The 19,419-nt window shown below is 41.4% G+C and overlaps 1 long non-coding RNA gene across 1 annotated transcript; it reads left to right on the forward strand.

Annotated features, from left to right (window-relative positions):
- Positions 1–18,089: 18,089 nt before the first annotated feature.
- On the forward strand, positions 18,090–18,538 carry LOC110904046. The gene is made up of 3 exons (XR_002572319.2): positions 18,090–18,211; positions 18,302–18,439; positions 18,524–18,538. It is a non-coding gene; the product is annotated as an uncharacterized LOC110904046 (long non-coding RNA).
- The last annotated feature ends 881 nt before the right edge of the window (positions 18,539–19,419 follow it).

Consider the following 19,419-nt stretch of genomic DNA (forward strand, 5'->3'; position numbering starts at 1 on the left):
AAAACTCCATAAGACAACCTCCATACACGGGGCCGTGTCCAGGTCAACACGCCCCCGTGCTCACCTAAAAGATTCTCTGCAGATTTTGTCAGAATACGGACAAAATGTGTCAGGATTTCCTCTGCACACGGGGCCGTGTCCAGCGAACACGAGGCCGTGTCCAGTGCGCTGTCGTTTTCTTTAAATGCAGCCTGATTCCTGCTCATTTTTTACCACTTCAATAGACAGAGATTCCTGGGATCTTCACTCATACCATCCTAGGTAAGTGCTAAAAGAAGGTTCCCAAGGACCATCTTGTCCCTTCCACTTTTATTCATTTCCTCTTCTTTCAAAATTTTTCAACATTTCCTCCATGGAAGCTTGGAAACTCCATGATTCCAACCCTCTATGTGAAGTTTGTAAGATTATTTGCTAAGGATTCTTGTTTAAAGTTAGTTGTATAACCTTGTTTTAAATTATCTAAGCTTAAAACATAGTTAATCATGAAAATAATTTAAAACTCCAAGACTCCTTAGCCTAAAATCCTGCAGACAAATGTACACGGGGCCGTGCTCAGCGAGCACGGGGCCGTGTCCGAGGCACTGTTTTGTGAAAATTTAGCTTTCTTCGGTTTCTTTCACAGAAAATGGCAAGCAGAACAAGCGGATCATCTTCAAGAAGTAACCGACAAGGGAGGAGATCATCAACAGCAGAAGACTCTCTTGTAAACTATGTTTACGCCCTAAGGGAGGCTATTGATGAAATGACGGGAGTGGAGGAAGCGTTGGTGGACCGTATCAACCATCTGACGGTGGGACTGGAGGGTTGTCTCCGAGAGGTGAACCTCTTGCACCAGAGGTTAAACCTTCTTGCCTCCCCGCCCTTGGTGCCTGTGATAACCCAAAGGGCGTGGAACGTGGTGCCCGAAGTCATCATTCCGGCCGAATGGTACGCCATGCACCCTGAGCCTCCGCAAAGGGTGGTACAAGGAGTCCCGGTGAATGTTCCCCCTCAGCCACAAGTTGCTGAGGAAAATGAAGTCGCCTTCTTCCTTCCAAGGGAGATAGAAGAATGGCTTTAAACGACATCTAGGGAACCATCGGCCGAAGGTCCTACTATATCGGGAGACTATTCTCGAAATTTTCTTAAAAAGTAGAACCCTTTATGATAACCTCATGTACCTCTTGACCTAGTTAGTTAAGTTTTAATTTTATTTTATTTAGGAATTATATGTATTTCTCTATTGATTAAATGGAACGATGGTTTTAAGGATTGGAAGGTTCATAATAAATAAAACACACTAATGGTGGTAAAGGATGAAAAGGGGAAGGAGAAAAATGGCCCCATGCACAAGAACAAGGCAACCCGACACAAATTTCTCCATTACAGAAGGTTCAACACGGGCCGTATCCAACCAACACGGCCCCGTGCTGAACCCCCTGCAGAAAAATGCCCAGTTCAGGTAACTGGACACGGGCCGTGTTCACCAGACACGCCCCCGTGTCCAGGCTTCTGTCTCTTTTCTTTAATTTTTGTTACTGGCACCTGAACACGGGGCCGTGTCCGGTCCCCACGGGGCCGTGTCCAGACTGCCAGTAACATAAATCTTTGCTTTTTAACACCACATTACATATCCAATCAACCTAAAAATTTATTTTTGGGACACATTGAGGACAATGTGTAATTTAAGTGTGGGGGGGGGGGGGAAGCTAAAACTTTGAAATTTTGCAAGCCCTATTAACAAGCCTTACACAAAACTCTATTGGAACCGCTGATGTGTGTAAAATGCAACATATAAAACACATCAATTAAGGCATAAAACTAACCCTTTTTAAGTACTAATGTTGGAAAAAGAGTGTTTTTGTCTTCCTTTTGTATTTTCAGGATGAAATAAGCTCAAAATCACAAAAGAAGCAAAAAGACCACTAATTCTACCATAAATACAAGAAAAGGAACAAGAGTGGACTGCCCGGACCCTCAACGGCACCTCCCAAGACAAAGAGAAGGAAACAGAGTCTGAACACGCCCCGTGTCCAGCGAACACGGGGGCGTGCCCAGGAAGCAGCAGAAAAGACAAACCAGTAGAAGCTTCCATTGCTCACCACGGGGCCGTGTCCAGCGAGCACGGGGGCGTGGTGAAAGTACAGCAGGCGCATTAATTGTAATTCGCAATTACAATTAATGAAGAGAGAGAATGTCAGACGGGCACGGGGCCGTGTCCAGCGGACACGGGGCCGTGTCCAGCGTTCTGTTCAGCCTATAAATAGAGGAGCTTGGTTCCATTCTCTCTCATCCCTTGGCACACCACCTCTCTCACACTTCATCCACCACCCACCACCACCATAACACCATCATCTACCACCATCATCCATTGTCCATCGTAGAGTGTGTGAGTCGTCTCGGGATCCAAGATTGATCGTAAGAGTTCTTGACAATCAAGGCCATGTTTGCCTAAGTCTCTTACATCACTTGGTGAAGACAAGTGTTTAGTATAATACTTTTTATTTTTAATCTTTTGCACTTTTTATTTGGTTTTGTATTAATGACTTTAATAACTAGTTACTTATGTTGAAGGTGATCTTTCCTTATCGTTTGTCTGTGGTGTCTTGGCATTATTTTACTGTCTATATAAAATAAAAGATTTTCACCATTCATATCTCCACGGTCTATATGGAGGTATGTTGGCTACCTGGTCGGGGGTTAAGGGAACGGTTTGGTAAGGGTCTTGCCCTTGTTCAGCGTTTAGAGGTCCTGCTTGGGACCTGGGTCAAATTTAGTAGGATCTCCTTCAATGCCCATAGGTATTGGATGGCGGGGATCCAAACTCTTTGACCCCCTCATAAGTTAACTACTATTAATACTATAACCCGGCTATTTAGGACTGTATCCCTGCTGACTCAGACTACTTAGCCGAGGGTAACGTCACCGCCAGAAGCGGGGCCTACCATAATTTGCATTAATAACTTAATTCATTATCTTTCAATAATCCGACCCTTTAGGATTGTATCCTTGCTGACTCAAACTACTGGGTTGAGGGTAACGTCGCCTTCAAAAGAGGGGCCTACTACAATAACTAAGATAATCTCTTAAACAAGTGCAAAAGTGCGAAAATAATCAAAGGTTATACTAATACACGTGTCGGATCCAAGTGATTCATCTTGTCTATCTGTTTTTATTTTATTTTTATTTTCAGCATTTAGTTAGTTTTTATTTTTCTTAGTTTAAAACATTTTTCTAACTTTTTGATTTGATTAGACGTTGAGGATAAACCGGTACTAAAAGCTCTTGTGTCCTTGGACGACCTCGGTATCTTACCAACACTATACTACGTCCACGATGGGTGCACTTGCCCATATGTGTGTTTAGTGTTAGTGAATATCGTGTTTTATAAATTTAAAACTTGGCTAAAAGTGTAAAAAGGGCTTAAATATATATTAAAAACATATACACACTGACACGCATCAAGTTTTTTGGCGCCGTTGCCGGGGACACAAGGATTTTAAGAAAGCTTAAAATCAACGGCCTAATCAGTTTTTCAAAACCTTTTCAAAACGCGCGCATTTTTCTGCATTTTAGTTTAGTTTTGCATTTACAGTAGCCTGAACACGGGGTCGTGCTCGCTGAACACGCCCCCGTGCTGCATATTTTTAGAGTAGATACCCAGATACAGAGTCTGAACACGGGGCCGTGCTCACTGAACACGCCCCCGTGCTCAACGAGACCAGTAAATTTAATTAAAACGCCCAGATACAGTCCCTGAACACGGGGCCGTGTTCACTCAACACGGGGCCGTGTCCAGCTTCTGTTTCCATCTTATTTTTGTTTTCTGGTCCCGAGACTCAGTTGTGGTCTGTTGAGTGATTCTTATGGATCAATACTCAAGAGGTTACAACTACACCTATGATGAGGATGATTATAGAGGTAATTATTGCACTAATTGTCGTAATGCACGCTCGGTTCAATATGATACTTCATATCAACCATCCAATTCATACAACCATTATGAGGAGCCCAGGTACGAGCCATCAACTTCATACACATCCTATGAAGACCAAAGGTATGAACCTCCTCCCTCATACTCATATTTTGATGAACCAAGGTATGAGCCTTCATACTCATACTTTGAAGATTCAACATATGAGCCACCACCTTCATATTCTTATTATGAGGAACCATGGCGTGAACAACCCACCTCATATGAGTACTATGAAGAACAAAGTTTCGACCCTTATCCATCATATACTTACAATGAAGAACAATGGTGTGAACCATCTACTTCATATGAGTATTATGAGGAACCAAGGATCGAACAACCGGATTCAAGCTTTGAGGATCCGAATTCTTTCAATCTCACCGAAGTAACTAATAGGATAATAGAACAACTTAAAACTATCGAACGTTGCATAAAAGAATCTCGCGCAAGGGAAGAGGAATCCCGCGCAAGAGAAGAGTTAAAAGACGATAATAACGTAGAGATAGTTGAAAGTGTAAAAATGGAAGAACAAGAAAGTGAAAAACCGATACATGAGTTAAACAATGAAAATGGTGAGTCCGTTAATGTTAAAATTCAAGAAGAGTCTAATTTTGAAGAAATTAACCTCTTGTCACCTACTTTCGAAAATCATTGTTTAATAACCCCTCATGCCAAGTTTTTAAAAGAGTTAAATACTAATGCTAAAATCAAAGACTTGGTAAGTGTTAAGTTAACTAACGATCAAACCTCGCTAATAAAAGAAGATCCTTTTGAAATTAACATTACACCGGTTCCGTGTTTCTTTCAAAATTCGTTTATTAGTAATATCACTATTGATAAAGATCTTTGTGTTAACATAATGCCTAACTACATTTTTGAAAAGTTAAGTATTAGTGATTTTACTCCACTTCAAATACCCATTTTTTTATCCGACCGAAAAGTAATAAAATCAATCGGTGTAGTTGAAGATGTTTTGGTTCAAACAAATCAAATGGTAATCCCAACCGACTTCGTCATCTTAGATGATGCCCCCTAGTCTTGGGAAAACCTTTTGTACAAACTCACAAAGCTTTGAAAAACCGGAAATTCAACAATCTACCTCTTCAATTAGGGGCATTCAAAAGGAGCATAGATCTTGAGCGCTCAATGAAATATCCTTTTGGCAACAATGACCCCCTAATTGAAGATGAAGCTGAACCACCCGATACAACCAACGAAGAAGACCACTTTGTCGAGGAAGAGATAGCCATAGAACAAACCTTTAAGATTCTTGATCTAGATGAGCCACAAAATAAGGTGTCTCCTAAAGACCCACCCATTGAGCTCAAGGAACTTCCTAAAGGTTTGGAATATGCTTTTCTAGGCAAAGATGGTAGTTTACCTGTAATTATTTCGTCTAAATTAAGTAGTCTAGAAAAAGAGAAATTAGTTAATCTACTTAAAAAACACAAAAATGCAATCGCTTGGATGCTTGTAGATATTAAAGGAATAAGCCCTTCCATGTGCACGCACAAAATTTTAATGAATGATGACTACAAAACGGTAATTCAACCACAACGAAGAGTGAACCCCAATGTTCAAGAAGTGGTTAAGAATGAAGTCATCAAACTACTCGACGCCGGACTAATCTACCCTATCTCCGATAGCCCGTGGGTAAGTCCCGTCCAAGTAGTCCCAAAGAAAGGAGGTATGACGGTGGTAACTAACGAGAAAAATGAATTAATACCAACAAGAACCGTCACAGGATGGAGAGTCTGTATAGATTATAGGAGATTAAATGAAGCAACTAGGAAAGACCACTTTCCTTTACCCTTCATTGATCAAATGTTAGAAAGATTATCCGGTCATAAATTTTATTGTTTCTTAGATGGTTTTTCAGGTTACTTTCAAATACCGATAGCACCGGAAGACCAAGAGAAAACAACTTTCACATGTCCCTACGGAACTTTTGCATATCGACGCATGCCATTCGGTCTATGTAATGCGCCTGCAACATTCCAACGTTGTATGGTCGCCATTTTCCATGATATGATCGAAAAGACAATGGAAGTCTTCATGGATGACTTTTCCATCTTTGGAGACTCATATGACCAATGCCTCGATAATCTTGAACGAATGCTATCCCGATGTGAGGAAACTAACCTCGCCCTTAACTGGGAAAAATGCCATTTCAAGGTAACAGAGGGAATAGTACTCGGTCACAAGATCTCAAGCGAAGGAATGGAAGTTGATCGAGTAAAAATAGAGACTATTTCTCGGTTACCTCCTCCATCCTCCGTGCGAGCAATCAGAAGTTTCATAGGGCATGCCGGATTCTATAGAAGGTTTATCAAGGACTTTTCAAAAATTTCAAGACCTCTAACAAAATTGCTTGAAAAAGATGCACCCTTCATCTTTGACAAGGAATGCAATCAAGCATTTCTAACCCTAAAGGAAATGCTAGTCAATGCACCTATCATGATAGCGCCAGTTTGGAAATTTCCTTTCGAAATCATGTGCGATGCAAGCGACTTTGCTGTTGGAGCAGTCTTGGGACAAAGAAAAGAAAAACATTTCCACCCAATTTATTATGCTAGTAAAACTCTTAATGATGCACAAGAAAATTATACAACTACAGAAAAAGAATTACTAGCGGTGGTATTTGCTTTTGATAAATTTCGTTCTTATCTTGTTCTTTCTAAAACAGTAGTTTATACAGACCATGCAGCCATCAGGTACCTCTTCAAGAAGCAAGACGCAAAACCCCGTTTGATAAGGTGGATTCTACTCCTCCAAGAATTCGACATTGAAATCAAGGACAAAAGAGGAGCAGAAAACACTGCTGCAGATCATCTCTCACGCTTAGAAGACCCAGCTTTGGAGACAACCAGGGACGAGCAAATCAACGAAAAATTTCCCACGGAATCCCTGGAAATGATGGAAAGCAGACAAGAACCATGGTATGCCGACTACGCTAATTTCTTAGCTAGCGGTATAGTCACCAAAGGATGGCCACATCATCAAAGAAAAAAATTCTTTGCTGATGTAAAGCATTACTTTTGGGAAGACCCCTATCTTTTCAAAATGTGTGCCGACCAGCTCATCCGAAGGTGTGTCCATGGTAATGAAGCGCGAAGAATACTCCGTCATTGTCATGAAGGTCCATACGGAGGACATCATGGTGCAGCAAGCACCGCGCGAAAGGTATTTGATTCAGGATTTTACTGGCCAACCATTTACAAGGATGCACAAAACCTTGTAAAGACATGTGATGCCTGCCAGAGATCAGGTAATATTTCTTCCAAAAACGAAATGCCTCAAAATGGCATTCTCGTCTGTGAAATCTTTGATGTGTGGGGGCTCGATTTCATGGGACCTTTCCCACCTTCAAAGGGAAACAAATATATACTTGTGGCGGTCGATTACTTGTCTAAATGGGCAGAGGCCGAGGCTCTTCCAACAAATGATGGAAGAGTAGTGGTAAAATTTCTGAAAAAGTTGTTCTCTCGTTTCGGGACACCAAAGGCTTTAATAAGTGATAGAGGTACCCATTTTTGCAATCATCAACTCGAAAAAATATTAACAAGGTATGGGGTCTATCACCGGGTCTCAACAGCATATCATCCTCAAACAAATGGGCAAGCCGAAGTGACTAATCGAGGGTTAAAACGAATACTTGAGAAAACCGTAGGAATAAATAAAAAAGAATGGGCCGACAAATTAGACGACGCTTTATGGGCTTTTCGAACTGCTTATAAAACCACTATAGGCACAACCCCATATAAACTCGTCTATGGAAAAAGTTGCCACTTGCCAGTAGAAATCGCTCACAAAGCCTACTGGGCAATAAAAAACGTAAACTTAGATTTAGAAGTTGCCGGTAAAAATCGATTTTGTCAAATAAACGAATTAGAAGAACTTAGGAATTATGCATATTCTAACTCCGAAATTTATAAAGAAAGAATGAAAAATCTGCATGATAAATATATTAAGTCTAATGAATTTCGGGTTGGAGACCAAGTTCTATTGTTTAATTCACGACTTCGATTATTTCCTGGTAAGTTAAAATCTAGGTGGTCAGGACCTTTTTCCGTCACCCATGTTTTTCCACACGGTGCAGTAGAAATTAAAACTCGAAATGGGGCACCATTTAAAGTCAATGGCCAACGGCTGAAACTCTACAGAGGATCCATTGAGGATGAGGAAGAGGAAATCGCACTTCAAACGGTCAACGAATAAACTCATACCCGACATGTTACAGGTAAGTGTACGTTAAAAACCGGTAAAATCATCTAACTATTTTTCGGAAATAAGGGGCATGCACACGAACACATAAAAAAAAAAATTTCAAAAACTTCGCCCGGCACGGGGCCGTGTCGAGGCGACTGTCGGGATAAATCCCTCTTTTCCTATCAGTTACACCATTCCACACGCCCCGTTTCGCCGAAAACTCTCTGGTTAGAAGCGATTTTCTGCAGATTTCGAACGTCACCACCGAATCTAACAACGTCAAGGTATGATTCTATCCTTCTTAGTAGTTAGATTAGTTACTTGCATGTAGTTAAAACATCAAAAATTGGGGGAAAATCTAGGGTTCTTCATGTTCATCCGGATCGAACTCAAAATTTTTGATGAAAATTGTTAGTAGTAGTTTAGAATAGAGTAGTAGGAAGTAAATAGACATGTATTGTTGATAGATTCGTCCGATTTCCAACTAAAAACCCAAACCCTTGTTCTTGAACCGAAAAACACGAAATTGAAAGGGTAAATGGTTTGTTTTTGGAAAAATGACACTTAGGGTTTCATTTTCGAGGGAAACCGCTACTATTAGGCTAAAAATTTTCAGGATTTCGAAACCGGGACGAAAAATGAAAATTTTGAGTTACAGACGCCTGGACACGGGGCCGTGTCCACTGAACACGGGGCCGTGTCAAGCCCACTGTTTGCAGTTTTCAATCCGATTTTCCTTGTTTCGTACTAACTTTTGCTGTATTCTTTTCAGATGTCTAAATTCACACGGTTTAATACAAACGAACTTGACGCTAGGGCACGCTACGAGGTCCTACAAACAAGACCCGAAGACTATCCAAGGCGGGCATGTACTGATTTGCTGACCATGGTGAACCAACTGGACCGCTTCAACAACATTGTGACGGGTCCGCTGCACGTCGCATTGACTGCCCGACTTCGGTCGGTCCATCAATGTACGATGGAGTTCTATAGCACCTTCATATTCAATTCGAGATTGGAGTCGTTTGATCACGAGGCGGTTGAATTTCGATGTGGAGGGACCACCTATAGAACCTCCATGGCACAGTTTGGATCCATCATTGGGCTGTACAAAGATGAAGAAGCGGGGAATGAAGAGAATACCGGGGGATTAAGAGACTTGGATGCAACTGAACGCCAAGCCGCATGGGCTCAAATCGGTGATGGAATCTACAACCCAAGCAGCACAAAGAGCACCAAACTGAGGGACCCGTTATACCGCTACATCCACAGGCTCCTCACGTACTCGCTGAACCAACGCCATGACAGCAGTGGCGTTGTTGGGTTAAAAGATTTGGTTGTCCTTCACTGCATCCACAACCAGAAGCCTCTCGATGTTCCTTACCTCCTACTGCGGAACATGCACTTAAACCGCCTTGCCTCTGCTCCTACACCAATCTTCTTCGGGGGATGGGTGTACCGTCTTTTCAAGCACTTCACGAATATCCCAAGGTCCTTCGAAAGGAGTCCATGGTTGGGACGGGTTGATTATCATATCTGCCGAGCCATGAACTTGCTCTACGAAGCGGAGGACGGGACGGTGAGCTTTCAGAGGACGCAAGGCTACGCATGGAACCCGCAGGAGGCTCTAGTTCTTCATGCACCACCTCCACATTTTCAATACCCTCCCCAAGGCGATCCGGGTCAATCCTCCTCTCAAGGAGGCGGTTTTCCTAACTTCCAAAGTTTACATGATCTTTTGCAGGAAAACCTCATGTGCACTAGGAACACCTACAACCTCTCCAACAACACACACCTCCGGGTTGGAGCTATCGAACGCAGCGTCAACGATATACAAGATGATATCGGTAGCATCCGGGAGTACATGGCGAGGCAGGGAGGCGGAGGTGAGGATAGTGATGAAGACATGGAGTAGGAGGCTGGGAGGAACAAGGGGCTGGCTGGTGATGAGCCCACAGGTTTGATTGCCCTTCTTATCCATCAAACAATTCAAGGCCTGCGTGCCATTTGTCAAACAATTTACTTTCCTTAACTACTTTTTATCTTTATTTTGTTTTTATTTTATGTTTGGATAATATTTGACAATGGTAAGTTAGGATGGTTTGTGCTTGGTTGGATGGTATTGAATGATTAAACAGGTGCAATGCGAGGGTTAGAGTGCTAAACATTAGCACTTGCAGCCCTAGGATGAAGAAACCGGGAGAAAAACCTATTTTTCTGGCTAACAGACTGTCCACACGGGGACGTGTCCAGCCGACACGCCCCCGTGTCCATCTCCCAGTTCTGCTGTTTGGCTACTGACCTGCAGATTTTTGCCAGACACGTGGCCGTGTTCACCCAACACGCCCCCGTGTCCACTTTCTGTAAGTTTTTCGTTACTGGCAGTTCACCACGGGGCCGTGTCCAATGGACACGGGGCCGTGTCCAGAGTGCCAGTAACACAAATCTTTGTTTTTAAACACACTTTTACACATTCTAATCAACCAAAAACTTTATTTTTGGACACATTGAGGACAATGTGTAATTTAAGTGTGGGGGGGGATGCTAAAACCTTGAAATTTTGCAAAATCCTAAACACAAGCCTTACACAAAACTCTATTGGAACCGCTAAACATCCCAAATTTTTTCAAAAACTTTTTCATTTTTTTTATTTACTTGTCTTAGTTTAAGTTGGGAATAACAAGTTCTAAAAAGGTTATATTTTTACAAGTTTACAACCGATAGCGTCGTGATAAAAAGAACTAACATAAGAAAATTATGAAACGGTATAACAAGTCTAGTTAAGAATTCGATTATATATGCTTGGTCACATTAAAAACTCATTCCCACAAAAGTGAGTTTTGAGCCTTTATTGAGCATAAAAATACACATATTTAGATTAAATGCTCATTTTTCGTTTCTTGTGTGAATAGCCGCTCGGTCTTTACAGATCTAGAACTTGCCACGACGATACATTCCCGGTCCTTACCAACTTAAACCCAAGTAAGTAAATGATAGAGGCATTAGGACTAACTATTTTTCTTTCAAAACCATTATTTTTCATTTCTTTTACCTACCCAAAAATCCCCCTAGAAAACCCCTTTGAGCCTAAACCTTTCATTTCATTACCCCCAAAACATTTTTTTTACCCACCAAAAACCTTTTTCATTTTTCACCTTTATTTTAGTAACAAGCTCGGTTTTTCATAAACGTACCCTTTTATGTGACGAAAAAAAAAATTGAAATAATGAAGTCAAAAACAAACAAAAGCTACAAAAGCTTGTTTGGAGAAATACTTCAAAGAAATAATAAGTCACTAAAAACAAGGTATTTTACGAAAACCGACACTTGTTACGATTTTCGCCCTTTTTACTAACCACTAACCAACCACCCACCTTTAAACCCAAGCCTTCACCCCAAAAGTCCTCTTGATATTTACAAAGGTAAAAGGTTAAAAAGGAGGAGGATTGATTGCTTGGCAAGCCTATGGAAGACGTAAGTTCCGTGCCGCTCTCGAGCGATTCACTTAAATATACACCTTCGGCCGAGTGTTGAGTGATCTCCCGTGAGGTATGTGAACTTGTATATAAATGGAATTTTAATAAGGCATGTTATGCCCAAATAAGTAGTTTATCTTATGAAAAGTTCAAAATAAATCATAACGAATAGGATTGTAAATAAATAAAAATAAAACCTATAAAAACCTTGGATTCCCGACACTCTAGGACAAGCTAAAAAAAACTTCTCTTCTACCTATTCCATTTGGGAGTATAAGCCACATTTAAAGAGTTTTGCTTGAGGACAAGCAAAAGTTCAAGTGTGGGGGTATTTGATGTGTGTAAAATGCAACATATAAAACACATCAATTAAGGCATAAAACTAACCCTTTTTAAGTACTAATGTTGGAAAAAGAGTGTTTTTGTCTTCCTTTTGTATTTTCAGGATGAAATAAGCTCAAAATCACAAAAGAAGCAAAAAGACCACTAATTCTACCATAAATACAAGAAAAGGAACAAGAGTGGACTGCCCGGACCCTCAACGGCACCTCCCAAGACAAAGAGAAGGAAACAGAGTCTGAACACGCCCCGTGTCCAGCGAACACGGGGGCGTGCCCAGGAAGCAGCAGAAAAGACAAACCAGTAGAAGCTTCCATTGCTCACCACGGGGCCGTGTCCAGCGAGCACGGGGGCGTGGTGAAAGTACAGCAGGCGCATTAATTGTAATTCGCAATTACAATTAATGAAGAGAGAGAATGTCAGACGGGCACGGGGCCGTGTCCAGCGGACACGGGGCCGTGTCCAGCGTTCTGTTCAGCCTATAAATAGAGGAGCTTGGTTCCATTCTCTCTCATCCCTTGGCACACCACCTCTCTCACACTTCATCCACCACCCACCACCACCATAACACCATCATCTACCACCATCATCCATTGTCCATCGTAGAGTGTGTGAGTCGTCTCGGGATCCAAGATTGATCGTAAGAGTTCTTGACAATCAAGGCCATGTTTGCCTAAGTCTCTTACATCACTTGGTGAAGACAAGTGTTTAGTATAATACTTTTTATTTTTAATCTTTTGCACTTTTTATTTGGTTTTGTATTAATGACTTTAATAACTAGTTGCTTATGTTGAAGGTGATCTTTCCTTATCGTTTGTCCGTGGTGTCTTGGCATTATTTTACTGTCTATATAAACTAAAAGATTTCACCATTCATATCTCCACGGTCTATATGGAGGTATGTTGGCTACATGGTCGGGGGTTAAGGGAACGGTTTGGTAAGGGTCTTGCCTTTGTTCAACGTTTAGAGGTCCTGCAAGGGACCTGGGTCAAATTTAGTAGGATCTCCTTCAATGCCCATAGGTATTGGATGGCGGGGATCCAAACTCTTTGACCCCCTCATAAGTTAACTACTATTAATACTATAACCCGGCTATTTAGGACTGTATCCCTGCTGACTCAGACTACTTAGCCGAGGGTAACGTCACCGCCAAAAGCGGGGCCTACCATAATTTGCATTAATAAGTTAATTCATTATCTTCCAATAATCCAACCCTTTAGGATTGTATCCTTGCTGACTCAAACTACTAGGTTGAGGGTAACGTCGCCTTCAAAAGAGGGGCCTACTACAATAACTAAGATAATCTCTTAAACAAGTGCAAAAGTGCGAAAATAATCAAAGGTTATACTAATACACGAGTCGGATCCAAGTGATTCATCTTGTCTATCTGTTTTTATTTTATTTTAATTTTCAGCATTTAGTTAGTTTTTATTTTCTTAGTTTAAAAATCTTTTATAACTTCTTTTTAATTTGATTAGACGTTGAGGATAAACCGGTACTAAAAGCTCTTGTGTCCTTGGACGACCTCGGTATCTTACCAACACTATACTACGTCCACGATGGGTGCACTTGCCCATATGTGTGTTTAGTGTTAGTAAATATCGTGTTTTATAAATTTAAAACTTGGCTAAAAGTGTAAAACGGGCTTAAATATACATCTAAATTATATCACACCTAACGCACATCATTGTAGCCGATGCACTCAGTAGACGGAGTTATTTGCTCAGTATTCGCAATACCCAAGCCCAGCACAACCTCGAAGCTCTCATCCACAAAGCCCAACATGCTTCTTTTAATGAACGCACTTTAAAGAAGGAGAGAATCTATCACGATGGAGCTCAACTGGTAAGCAAGGCAGATGGGAAAGAGAATCTGGACCGAATTTGGATCCCTAAGCGGATCGATTTGCGAAAGATTATAATGAACGAAGCCCACAAATCCCTGTATTCTATTCATCCCGGTACCGATAAAATGTACCAGGATCTTCGTTACAAGTACTAGTGGCCGGGTATGAAACGGGATATCGCCCTCTATGTTGGAAGTTGCCTGAGTTGTGCGAGAGTCAAGGCTGAACATCAGCGACTTTCTGGCTTACTCGAACAACCTCCAATCCCTATATGGAAGTGGGAGAGTATAGCTATGAATTTCATAACCAAACTTCCGCCCACGCCATCAGGTCACGACAGCATTTCAGTTATAGTTGATCGTCTGACCAAATCAGCCAACTTTTTGCCAATACGGGAAGACTACAAGGTAGAACGACTAGCCCGAATCTACACCGACGAGATCATTTGTAATCATGGTACGCCTCGTGATATCATTTCAGACCGTGATGCTCGGTTTACTTCGCGATTGTAGGAAACGTTTCAAGCGGCCCTTGGTACGTCGCTTAACCTGAGTACTGCATTCCATCCTCAAACTGACGGACAGACTGAAAGAACGATCCGTACTCTTGAAGACATGTTCTGCGCGTGTGTTATAGACTTCGGTGGTAGTTGGAACAAATACCTGTCGTTAGTCGAATTCTCGTACAACAACAGCTATCATGCCAGCATACAAATGGCACCATTCGAGGCTTTATATGGAAGAAGATGTCGTTCGCCTATTGTGTGGCACGAGATCGGTCATTCGCAATTAACCGGTCCCGAGTTATTGCAAGAAACGACTGACAAAATCCTCCAGATTCGAGACAACTTATCGAAAGCCAGGGATAGACAGAAAAGTTACGCCGATAGAAGACGCAAGCCCCTTGAATTTGACGTTGGCGACTACGTACTCCTAAAGGTATCACCTTGGAAGGGTGTGGTCAGATTCGGCAAGAAAGGGAAACTAGCGCCTCGATATGTTGGACCTTTTAAGATTCTAGAAAGGATCGGAAAAGTCGCCTACATACTCGAACTACCGGAGGAACTTAGTAATGTCCACCCAATTTTCCATGTGTCGAACCTCCGAAAATGTCTAGCTGATCATGATCTGATTGTACCGCTCAACGACCTTCAAGTAAAGGAAACTCTACACTTCGTGGAAAAGCCTGTTGAAATCATGGATCGCCAAACCAAAAAACTCAGGCGCTCGCGCATCCCTATCGTGAAAGTCCGATGGGAAGGCAAACGAGGCGCGGAGTTCACTTGGGAAAGCGACATGAAGGCCAAGTACCCGCAGTTGTTCAAATGAAGATCTGTAGCGTCAAATTGGTAATTCACAGTGCTGTGCAGCATTCGGCCTAATTTCGGGACGAAATTCCCTAAACAAGGGGAGGCTGTAACACCTCGTGTTTTCGAATGTCAAAGTCCAAGTCAACTTTGACTTCTTTGACTATAATTAGTCTATTTTTATTTGTATCATGTGAAGTAAGTGTTGTTAATCAGAATGAATCGAAGTAATCTAATGTTTAATCGACGCGAACTGATTTACGACTGTGAATAGTAGGAATCAGTAATCAAACTGATCTAACCATCATCGAACTCGAATCTCGAATTACGCGAACTTTGGTTGTTATTATACGTGTGTGTGTGCCTTATGTGTTACCTGTGCGTGTTTACTTTATGTTTTGTGTGATGATCAATCGAACCAATCGAAACTCAAATCGAAACTCGAAACTCAAAATCGAATGCAATCGAAATCGAATTACGACGAATGGTAATGTAAGGATAGGGTGAAATATAGATGATTGTATGTTAGATATAGTAGTTGGGACTGAAAGTAATTTGAATAGGAAACTCTACCGTACTCGTATCGTCTTCAATCGAAATATCGAAAATCGTCGCACCGAACACTCGAACCAGGCTGTTGATCGATCAGGCTGTCAGCCGATCGAACAGCCCAGCCGATCGGACGGACTGTCCGATCGAGCAGGCTGTCTGATCGGGATGCATGGCCGATCGGCCAGCCCTTTCCTCTTTTGGAGCCTATAAATAGGGCTGTCATTGTCATTCTTTCCACTTTTGGAAACTCTCTGACCGACCAGCTCGTGCTCCCCTCCTTTTCTCAGATTTCTTCCAATTTCGGTAAGTTTTCATCCTAAATCTTGTACTTTCTTGATCAAAACATGCTCATACACCTTTCTATCTTTCAAATATTGATTTCTAACCGTGAAATCATCAAGATCTAAGCATTCTAGTCTGATGTCATCATGGTGTTCTTCAAGAACATCATGTTTTGGCCTCAATCCACCATGAATAGCTCGGATCTAACCGATTTCCACATAAACAAGCTAAGATCTATCACAAATCTAAACATTTACATGATGTAAAGGATTGAAAGAAGGAATTTCAACTTTCTTTCAACTCTTTTACACTCAATGCCTTCGAACCGGTAGAAACGGAGCTTGAGTCAACTCACCAATCATTCTAGTGGATGAGTGGTTCAAGATTCGGATTCTATCTATGAGGTTCACCGACTTCGGGTTAAACATCGAACTACCGTTCCAAACAGTTTATCGACCGGACTTGGGTGATTCCTGTCCGAGCAGAGGAAACAAGTAGGAACGAAAGTTCCATGGTTTAGCTTGTTGTCAAACTACCTCGAAATAACGTCAAATAACCAAAACAGCCAAGTGTTAGACGAACAGGCCGACCAGGTCAGGATGCTAACCGAAAGGTTAGGCTGTCCGAACGAACAGCCCAACCGATCGGACATATCAGCCGATCGACTAGGCCAGCCGATCGGCTAGCAAGTGGCCCCACACTTTGAAAATTTCATGAAGTATAGTATTGAACGAGGTGATGTTCGATCGAACGAGCCGTTTGATAACATTACTCATCGGATCATGAGATACTATGCTTCAACACTTAATCGATTTTCAATTCGTTTGACGTATTGGAATGCCACTCGATCGAGCATGCTGTTCGATCGAGTATGCTGTCCGATCGATTGACATCCTGCTGAGGGCTACTACTGAAGTTCCTAACCGATCGGTTAAGCCGGCCGATCGAACAGACCGTTCGATCGATCGACCTGAAAGGTAAGAACACTTCAGTGTTCTCAAATACTACAACGAAAATTTCAAAAGGTCAAACCATCATACACAAACACATCCTACTCAAGGAAGAAACAATCCACTCGAACAGTCCAGCCGATCGAGCCTACCGGCCGATCGAACAGACTGTCCGAACGGATCTTCCAACCGAACGAACAACCCGTTCGATCGAACCTGCTGTTCGACCGACCAGGCTGTTCGACCCACTTACACTTGTTTCCATTTTACGTGTATTCATCGTTATGCTATCGAACTGTTCAGGCTAACCCTACTCTCAAGCGCTCCCTTCAATTCATCTATCAATCGTTGTGAGTACACTCGATCCCTTTTTGCTTTTAGCACTTTTGGGTGTTACATACGTTACTTATATCAAAACACACTCGATCACACTACTCAAGTTATTTGAACGCTAACCAATGTGCATGTATTACGTGACTAAATGAATGCTTGTTGATTGTGTTTACACGTGGAATGCTGTCTACCTGCCTTAACGACGTAGTACTATAGTTTGGACTCAGCACCCGTTCACACGGGGGTTGTTAAGGATAATTACTTGCATGGATTACGGTGGTAATCATGTATTGCGAACTGTCTCGGACAGTCAACCCGTAGTCACTGGTATCGATAGGTCCATGTCGATAATTAACATGCTTTGTTTTCCTCTGTGTATGTGCTGGTTATTCGTAAACTATTTGAACTCTATATGCTACTATCAAACTTGTATGCTCACCTTTACATTATATGTATTGACTTTATTTTAACGTATGTGACAGGTGTTTAAGATGTTTGCTTGCTAGGAAAGCGAGGCTAGAATAAAGCTCTAGAGGCCCCCAACAAATAGTTGTCTGTCAGGAAAAAGCAACTAGAGCATAGTTGTCTGTAGATCTTGCCAGGCTGGGTCTTTAGGAGCATTTGAACAATATTTATTTGTTTTATTTAAATCTGAGTTGTCGGAACAGAGTATTTGACTGGTTGTTATCTGTAATAATTTGTTTGTTATTTGGGACACGGTATAGGACGTGTTATTTAAACTAAATAGTGATGATAATTGTTATGGAAACTTCTGGACAATCTGTTTAGCTCAGTGCCATGCCCCGATGATTCTGCCATCGGTTGGGGTGTGACAGTTGTTGTGCCGGATCACGTACATTTGTACATGAACGTGTCTACGATGAGTTTGTAGAGAAAGCAAAGGCCCGCACATTAAAACGTGTGGTTGGCGATCCCTTTAGAAAGAGTGTTGAACAAGGTCCTCAGGTATTGCATTTTAATAATTAATTAATTACCCAATAACAAAAAAAAGATATACAAATTTAATATTTTTTGTGATTGTTGTTTACACTGCAGGTTGATTCTGAACAATTTGATAAGATCTTGAAGTATATAAGATCTGGGGTTGACGGTGGTGCTACTCTAGAAACCGGAGGCCAAAGATTTGGCTCTAATGGATATTATATCCAACCAACTGTTTTCTCAAATGTTCAGGTAACGCTTTCAAGTTTCAACCACCGACGTTTTTATTTCATTTTAATCAAATATAGATAATATGCTTCTCCTTATTCCAAGCAGGATGACATGCTAATTTGTTTCGCTTTAGACGTAGAGCTTGAGGCAAGCCAAACTCGAGCTCAAGCTCTTTTGAATTAAAAGAGTTGAAGCTTGGGCTCGGCTTGTTTGCACCCCTACTGTCAGGGTATGTCAATCACCTTGTCAGGGTATGTCGATCACCCATTCTGATATAGTTAAGAGCTAAGGTTGCAGCTATTCTGGTTTTTGATAATGAATGTGTATGTATTTGGAAAATGTGAGAGGTTTCAAGGGTCGTAGATAGCATATTTGTCATTTGAGACTTTATTTAGTCATCATCAAAGGGTCGTTCCGAATGATTATTAGATGACACACCAAGCAGTGTGTCATTTGTGCTTTGCAGGTCATATGGGCATGATTACCTACCAAACCATCAAAGTGCACAATCAAAACGGCACACTATATTCATCATACATGGTTACGAGCATGTCACTTGCACTTAAGGGTGCTTAGCTCCTTTTAATCCTGTATTTTAAGTATGTCTGTAAACGAACCGAACGAACACGAACACGGGCATGTTCGTGTTCGTTCATTTAACTTTAACCGAACATGAACACGAACAGGAACATATAATCGAACACATTTTTTTGTTCGTGTTCGTTCATTAAGAAATTGAGCATGTTCGTGTTCGTTTATGTCCGTTCGTTTAAAGCTTAAACGAACAGTTCACGAACATTAACGAACACAAACGAACATAAACAAAAAAATTTAAGTGAATGTATTTGAATAAACAGAAACAAACATAAATTAGCATGATTGAACAACAAGTCTAACATATTGCAGTTCATCCAAAAACACATCTAAATTAGGGTTCATAGATATACTAATGAATTATATTTATATAAGTAGTTAGAAAACCTAATATTTATATAAATATA

This window comes from Helianthus annuus, chromosome 14, assembly GCF_002127325.2.
Source record: "Helianthus annuus cultivar XRQ/B chromosome 14, HanXRQr2.0-SUNRISE, whole genome shotgun sequence".
NCBI lineage: Eukaryota > Viridiplantae > Streptophyta > Magnoliopsida > Asterales > Asteraceae > Helianthus > Helianthus annuus.